Genomic DNA, 8399 nt, shown 5'->3' with positions numbered 1-8399 from the left:
TATCATTATCATATTTCATGATTTTTAAATTTTATTTTATGGAAATTCTTGCCAAATGGTTTCATTATTGATTTCAATCTTATAGGCCTACATAGAGTTCCCGTGATTACGACGCAATTGCCTAGTTTCACCACTTGGAATTGTTTGTACTCAGCTACGCATAGTATTGACCATTCTTGGATTTACGCACACTTCCAAGAAATCTCTTGGCATGATAAATCGCAACTTTTGCGTGGATTCATTTGTACGCACGGTTTAGGCACATTTTAGTGCGTACGAATGGTTGATAAATGAGGCCCCTGGTCCTTGTGTACAATCCAGTGTGTAATCTAGGGCAGTGGTTCTCAATCCTGGTCCTCGGGACCCCCTGCCCTGCATGTTTTAGACATTTCCCTGCTCCAACACACCTGATTAAAATAAATGGGCCATTCATTTGAATCAGGTGTGTTGGAGCAGGGAAATGTCTAAAACATGCAGGGCAGGGGGGTCCCGAGGACCAGGATTGAGAACCACTGATGTAGGGGAACAACATAACATTGCTACACACACAGTGCTGGCAGTGGCTTTGACAGGTGATGACTATAATAAAGACAGTGGGCCATAGTGGTGTCAAAGTGATGTTTGTTTCAATAGTGAAACATTACTCAAACCATGTTCATCCCTCTTTCTACTAGGATCATGGCTATGTATTGCCTGCTTCTCCTACCGCTCTTAAGACCAGACTCTATGAAGCCTTGGCAAGAGTGGAAAGTCTGGAACGAGAGAAGAAGAATTCCATGGCCAGAGAAAAGAGGGCGAAGACCACATTGAAGAGTCTTTTGGGGGATTTGAGGGAAAATAACCTCATTAATGAAGAGCTCAAAGAGAAGCTTGAATACTACTCCAGTAAGACAAAATTAGCACTTTGAAATTAATGTACATGTTATTCTTATTCTCTTTATCTGAAGAGGACTTATTCATTTTAAATCATAACATTTCGGATCTTCAGATAGACCTCATGGCAAAGCAGGGCCATGAGTACACAAAGGACTACAGAGAGTTTGCGCTCACGCTCCATCTCCATGGTCCAAAGGCATACAAATACCTCAGAGAGACTCAACAGTTTCTCCTCCCACATCCACAAACATTACAAAGGTAGGCTTAATGTTGTCCAATTTAATTTTTGGAAATTACTGATGCAAACACGTTATATAGCTTCCTCTAAAAAATTGTACAGGTGGCTGCTTTCGGTGGATGCCAAGCCTGGCCAGAACAAGATGATGCTGGATATGCTGGAGAGAAGATGCCAGGCAGACCAGGATAAATATAACATGTTTCCCTGATGTTGGATGCCATGTCCATCAGAAAACATGTCCAGTACATTCCACATACCCAGTAAATGTCTGGTTTTGTAGACTTGGGGGATGGAAACAATGAGACCGATGTTGCTACAGAGGCTCTTGTTTTCATGGTTGTCGGTCTACAAGGACATTGGAAAGCTCCAATAGCTTATTTCCTGACCAAGTCTCTCTCTCCAGAGACACAAAGGGTCCCTCTGACTCATGCTTTGGAGGAGTTGCATGCACGGGGCATTCGGGTGGTTAGTGTTACTATGGATGGGCATGCCTCCAACATAAGTATGTGCAATCAACTTGGGTGTGAGCTGAAAGGGGACCCAAGAGAGCCACTCCAAACCAGTTTCTCACATCCGGTGACTGGCGAGAAAGTATTTGTGATAATGGACGCTTGCCACATGCTCAAGTTGACACGTAATATGTTGCAGGTAAATGATGATTGTTGTAGACCTATTTGTAGAAGTTATGCCTCTGCTTCTAAACGTTATATCGAAATATTGTTGTCTGTCCATTTGAACAGTTATGGCTGGACGTCATGATCAACATTTTGCTGTTTGTACTTGTTTAAGCAGTGACTAATTCTTACTCTGTAGGCATACAGTCCAATTGCAACGAGCACCGGACAGATCAATTGGAGGTGCATCAATCATCTCAATGATGTGCAAAAAAAAGATGGATTGCATGCTGCCAATAAAGTTACAGACAAACATGTCTACTTTGAGAACCACAAGATGAGGGTGTCCCTGGCTGCACAGACACGGAGTCGCTCCGTGTCAGTGGCTCTCCGCACAATGAGGGATCTTGGGTACTCTCAGTTTAAGGACTGTGAGGCAACGGCAGAATTCATTGAGATAATAAAAATTGTGATTTAGAACCAAGTACATGTTTTTATTTTTTATAATTTATTGGAATGGTAAAGCTCTGAAATTTGCTGTAGTACAAAGTATACCTATGGAAAGAAGGAAGTCAAGCAAATACTTGCATGTTTACTCGTTGACCATACGGTTTAGAAATAATCAATATGTATTGTGTTCATATTGATTATTTTGATTAGATGATTTTTTGATTTCAACTATGTGATACCTAATGAAACCCTGTTATGATAGTGATTTTAGATGCCGATATTTCTTTATAGATTATTGACAGGCTGTTTGATACAATGAATGGACGCAATCCTCGTGCCAAAGGATTCAAAGCTTCCTTGGGTGCTTTGAATTGGCTGGAGAGGAAAGCATTTTTGTCAAGAGCCAGGCAGTACTTGCCACTTTGGTGACAAAAGATGGAACACCCCTTCACCGATCTAAAAGGTCTATTAAAATAGTGCTTGTTAAGTTGATGAAATTAGTTCAAGGACAGTCTGTTCCCTTATGCATCGAGTTCCCTAAGATGTTCCGTTGTTCCCTTATGCATCGAGTTCCTCAGGTGCTCTGTTGTTTTGTTGTTTTGCCATGATCAGAGTAATAAAACGTTTTTCTTTTGCAGGTACTTGTCGGTCATCGGATTTGTCATCAATATCGACACGTTGATGCTGATGATTCCTGAACTGCTCCAAGTTCAGCGGTATGTGCTCACCTACAGGTTCAGCCAGGATCACTTGGAGCTCCTATTTAACTCAGAGCGTCAGGTAGGGTTGGTGTTCTTTTGATTACAATAAATTCTGAAAATATACCTAATGAATTTCTTTATTATGTCTTGTGATTAATGTATATATTGTGTGTCTGTTTTCCATAAGGCGGCTGGAATAACAATCCATCGGCACGCCAGTTCCAGGCCATCTTCCGCCGTCTGATGGTTCGGTGTTGTGTCTCACCTAGTGAGACAGGCAATGTGGCAGCCCAAGATAACACTGTGTCCCTGTCTGCTGTGGAGATGTCCTCTGCTGAAACTGCTGAAGAGCACCCATCTCCATTCGCCAACATGTCAGACCTTGTATGTGACCACAGTTATCTCCCCACTCGGTTTGGTGGTCTGGTGGAAAATGCTCTGGTATACATAGCAGGGTTTGTAGTCAAGCAGATTCTACGAAAGCTGTCCTGTGACGTGTGCCGTGCAAGCTTGGTCAGAGATGCAGTACCATCTTCATTTGACAAAAGCTATCACCTCCTAGCCCTGAAAAATAACGGCGGTCTAGTGATTCCATCACAAGGCACAGTGAAGGTTTGATATTTTATTATCTTGTTAAAAAAAAAATCTTTGTATATTAAGGGTGCTTTGTTCTTATTTTCTCTGTTCTATAAAGTGTCTTTGACCTCTGTGTAAAGCTCTATATAAATATAATGTATTTTATTATTAAAAGGTGCTGAGAGCTGCAGAAAGGGTGATCCGCCGAGCTTCAACAGTGCAAGCTCCTAAGGTGTCGACAGTCACACACATCGTCCGTGAGGAGATTGGAATGGAGGATGTTTTTCCGCTTGGGGAACACACTGTGGAGACACAGTTTGGCATCGACAACCATCATTCTGACTTGTCATTGGTTGTGTCTGTGTTTCTCAAAATAAGGCTGCACCACATTGCCAAACTCACCTCTCTTGAACTGTAGAAAGGGAGCACAAGAAACAAGTTCTGCAAAACAGTCCTCTTTCAGGGGTTTTAGCACATGCAAAGCATGTGTGTGTGTGTGTTGGGAGGGGGGCTGCTAAATGTCAAGGGCTGGGAGGAGATGGATGCAGAAGAAAGTGGTAGTACAGTGTGTGTGTGTAAAAAGTTAAAAATGCACTTAAGAATTTGTCATTCCATTTTGTATATGTGAATTATATTTCATGGAATTATTGTACATAGTATTATTTTTCATAATTTATTTAACGCGCAAGTGTTCCAAACTGCACTGTACTTTGTATGTATTGTAAGAATGTGTATGGAACTAGTAAATTTTGTAATGCCGAGGGAAGCTGTGGTGCAAGAGAAAAAGGACATTTGTTGTTCCATTGTCTTTTACAGGAGCGAAGTAAATGACAAAACCCACTGAGTTGTGCCTGTCCATGCCTGTAACTCATCTGTTACATGTGTGACAGACAAAGATGAATATAAAAAGCTTCAAGTAGACTTTTATATAATATTATAATGATAATATTATTTCTAACTGGTATAGGTGATTTCAGGCAGCCATTTTTATACAAAAACTTCTCCATCCACCATACCTCATCAGACAACTTAATTTTTAACCACTTTAATGACAAGATGGAGAAATACCTTGAGTAGGTGGAATATCCACAAATCGGTGGGCAATGTAGAACAGAAGACAGATTAGAAATATCATATTTTGATTGAAAGGTATGACCATTCTAGTGACTAGTTGAAACATGGGGGAAAGCGTAATTTCCCTCCCCCTAAAGTAGCATGTTTGTTGAAAACATGCGCTATGGCTGGATACTCCTCGATAACTACAAAACGTTGGACTGTCTTCCACAATCGACCGAATTGGCCAAACAAGGCACATACGTTTAGCTTATAGTTTATAAAATCTAGCTAGTTCATGTTTTTCCAAATTTCACAGAAATTTTCAGCTATGACTGTTTTCAATTTCTGTGAAATTTGGAAAAACAACATGAACTAGCTAGATTTTATAAACTATAAGGTAAACGTATGTGCCTTGTTTGGCCAATTCGGCTATCAAAATTCGGCTGCCTATCTAAATCGGCCAAGCCAGACACATAATTATTTGCTCAAATAACTCACGTCACTCCCACAAACAAATTATTCGTAAGTAATAAGTTTAGACTTTTAATCGACAATATTGACAACACATATTAAGAAACGTGTCTTTACTCATAATATCGTCTCTGATTTCAATTCGAAGCTGTAAATCTAACACAGTACGCAATCTCCCATGGTCTCCGCTCCGGCCCCGCCTCGGAAAACAATAGGTGCATTCGACATGGACTGCGGCTGCATGAAACGACCGGCAAGAGTAGCCGCTTGCAGTCGGGGAGGAGTTGAAAACGGCTCTGTGAAGTCGGACATTCCAGATTCTCGTGGTGCTGCGTTGATGTCAGTCATGGCCGATCAAGCGCTGTTTGCTTACTTTACTCTATAATTAAACTTAGTCTTTCCGTTAGTGAAGAGGCTGACTAAAACCCTTTCTTCAACACATTTTTAATTCAATTAAACTTTTTAGAGCGTTGGCGAAACTGAGGGTGTCCTAATATTACCAAACACGCGTCAACGTTGCCTTGAGAAAATGCACTCGGCTACACAGCCGGCAGTTCTCGTATCGATCCAAGCCCCCACCCTTCGCCCCTCGGCTTGAAGCAACGGCCCCGGTGGATGTAGGTGGTATTGCATTACGGTTAGGTTTCCGACTCTTCCGGTCGTTTTTATTCTATTAACTCCAGTCAACATTTACAAAACTATCTCCCCCAATAATTTTTGTTGGATTCTCGAACCTGGCTCATACTACTAGCTTTTTCATAGAAAATGTTTTCCCGATTTTTGCTAAGTTTGAGACCAATCCGAAATGGGTAAACTAGCACCCCATTTATTTGTTTACATCAATAAAAGTTGCCTGCAAATGTGCTTGCGGTTACTAACAGGGCACGAGCACAAAAGTTCACATTGGTCGATAGCCGATTTACATGGCGCTGAATGAGCCATAGACTTACATTGAATGAGCACAGGGAGAAATGGCTTGAGTAGCCTGCCTTGTTGTAGCAAGTTTAGCAAATCGTTGTCACACATGCATGAAATGTTGTTAATAGGCTATAGTTTATTCCCGTTATTTTAAAACGGATTTGATTTTTCGTAAACGTTCATGACATAATGGCAAATATAGGATGACATATATTATGTTAAGCGCGAGCATAGATTGTTGACATATATCTGGAGCAAAGACGAAGATTAATACTTTAACTGTTAACCACAATAGGAAATGATATATATTTAAATAATATTAGTCTTGCCTTCAGAAGCTTTTGTTAAACACACCCATTATTCTTTTTTTGATCGTGCCAGACTGCTTTTGTGGGACAAGGTCCTCAGTGATATATGTTTCACCCCCACTTACATCTGATGGTAACGTATTGTAGCCTATGGTTCTATGAGTATGCCCCTTTCAAAGGCAAATGTTCAAACAAGTATATTTTAGACACACTTCTCAAGCTTTTATTTATTACATTATTAACACGTCTTGTTAGATCACGTTATATCCATTAACAGACGTTCGGTTTTCTAGGTTGAACATATAAAACACAGGTCGCATTTCGACACTGATGTGAAATTGAAGGCAGTGTGAATTTCGTGGCATTTCGTTTGAATATAAAGTTGACAGTAAGCTATGGTAAATCTGCATTATGGAAGATTTCGGTTACCAAAATAACTCATTTCTTTGCCTGGCGAGAACAACGACGGAGCTGTTCATGTTAACAGTTTATTTCATCCGATACAATGCGTTGGAAATCATACTCGTATCACGAAGAAAAAAAGCAACATATGTGATGAGTTCCATCTAGAATAGCCCTATATTTAGCCCTAGAGCCCATTTCTAAAAAACAAGTAGAAGGAATACTATACAGTGACAGAATACATTTCCGTTAAGTTTGCATCATGTCTCTGATTCTTATCGGACTTTCTGCCCATAGATTCTGCCTTAGCTCACACGCTCGTAACCATATAAATCTATGATCGCGACTGGTTGTCGCAAAGTATGACGTGTACAGCTAGTTGCAAGCGTGCACGAGGTCTCGGAGCTAGGGAAAAAAAGAGCCACTGTTTAAAGCTAGACCGGAAGACACGGAAGTGGAAATATGGCCGCGCCCGGTCTCGCGCTCTCGCTTGCCTCACTGCGCCACTGAGCACTTTTCATAGAAATGAATGGGGACGCCATCTTGGAAGACAAAAGTAGCTTACTCTAGTTATATTAACTCTATGTATCGATCTCACAGTACTTTGATGGCGACGTCACAGTGACGTACCCTTGGCACCGTCTCAAGTCAAAAAGTCAAGACAAAAAGTCCATACAGACAATAGATTTATTTCCCCCTCCCAGTAAGCCCTAACCAATGACATGGACTTGAGATTAAATTATCATGAGTATCTGGCAGTTTTCAGAAATAAAATCAGTGATTGGACGGCAAAGATATTAACGCGGGAACCATGGGCATTTTAATGCCCATATTTGAATGGTCCGGCAGGAAAGGGTTTAAAGGAAAGGCCCACTATGAATATTAAATACGCCGAACATGTGGCCTGTATCATAGCTACATGTATGACCTTTGCAGCAAAAAAAAACGTGTGAAAATCCGTTCGGTATTCAGTGTGGTATGATTAATTAAATGCGCTGACAGCTCATTGCTCCAACCAAAAAGATTACTCTGAGTTGAGCGATTGGACCTTTCCAAGACGGCGGCCCCACGTCTAGTCAGCGCCAATAAGAAGTAGCGTTCGATGCGGCGTCTACTCTTTATTATGTCTATGGTTTAAACGATGATGGACAGATGATCACAGTAACGTAATCAACAACGTCATAAAGAGCACTTGGGTTGAATTAGTTTTCAACAAACAACATATTACGTTGCTGATTGGTTGTTGGTCTATCCAATTGAGCGAAGAGGCATTTGTTTTACGAGTTCGGTTGAAACACGCCCCATAGTCACAGCCCAACGGAGAGTTTTCAGACTCATATTCTGACTAGAATTATGAGTATGACAACGTCAGGCTATTGCCACTCCCTTTTAAGCCCCATAGTACCGCATTTGTCTGCAGTTCCACCAAAGTTCACTGGGGGTGATCACAAGCGAGTGCATGTTGAATTGGAGTCTATCGAGCTAAACGGCTAAATTTGTCTCTCGCCTGATTGTCGTTGAGAAATCTCCAATTTGATTGTAGTTTATGCATGTTCAACATGGATTATAGCAGATACTGTCTAATATAGAGAGAGCTGCCACTCTCGGGAAACTTCCGGGTTCTGAACTGGTTGAAGTTCCATGTGAGGGCGCTAACGAGCGAGTGCAGAATAAATGGAGGTCTATGGAGCGGTACCTCTTAAAATCCACTTTTCTCAGAATATAATTTTTTGGCTAGTAATTTGAATTCTGAATTTGAAAGGGGAGGCACAAAAATACACACTGCTGG

The 8399-nt window shown here is 41.0% G+C and overlaps 1 long non-coding RNA gene across 2 annotated transcripts; it reads left to right on the top strand.

The window, feature by feature from the left end:
• The first annotated feature begins 468 nt into the window (after positions 1–468).
• Positions 469–4299, top strand: LOC146277293 (uncharacterized). 2 transcript variants are annotated; one of them, XR_014762521.1, is made up of 8 exons: positions 469–885; positions 989–1134; positions 1217–1374; positions 1518–1762; positions 1928–2641; positions 2817–2958; positions 3067–3491; positions 3631–4299. It is a non-coding gene; the product is annotated as an uncharacterized LOC146277293 (long non-coding RNA). The 2 variants fall into 2 exon arrangements; XR_014762520.1 differs by having other exon boundaries at positions 1217–1762.
• The last annotated feature ends 4100 nt before the right edge of the window (positions 4300–8399 follow it).

The sequence above is a fragment of the Hypomesus nipponensis genome, chromosome 7, assembly GCF_054491055.1.
Source record: "Hypomesus nipponensis isolate SF chromosome 7, ASM5449105v1, whole genome shotgun sequence".
NCBI classification, from domain to species: Eukaryota; Metazoa; Chordata; class Actinopteri; order Osmeriformes; family Osmeridae; genus Hypomesus; species Hypomesus nipponensis.
This window is presented reverse-complemented; position numbering and strand designations above follow the sequence as displayed.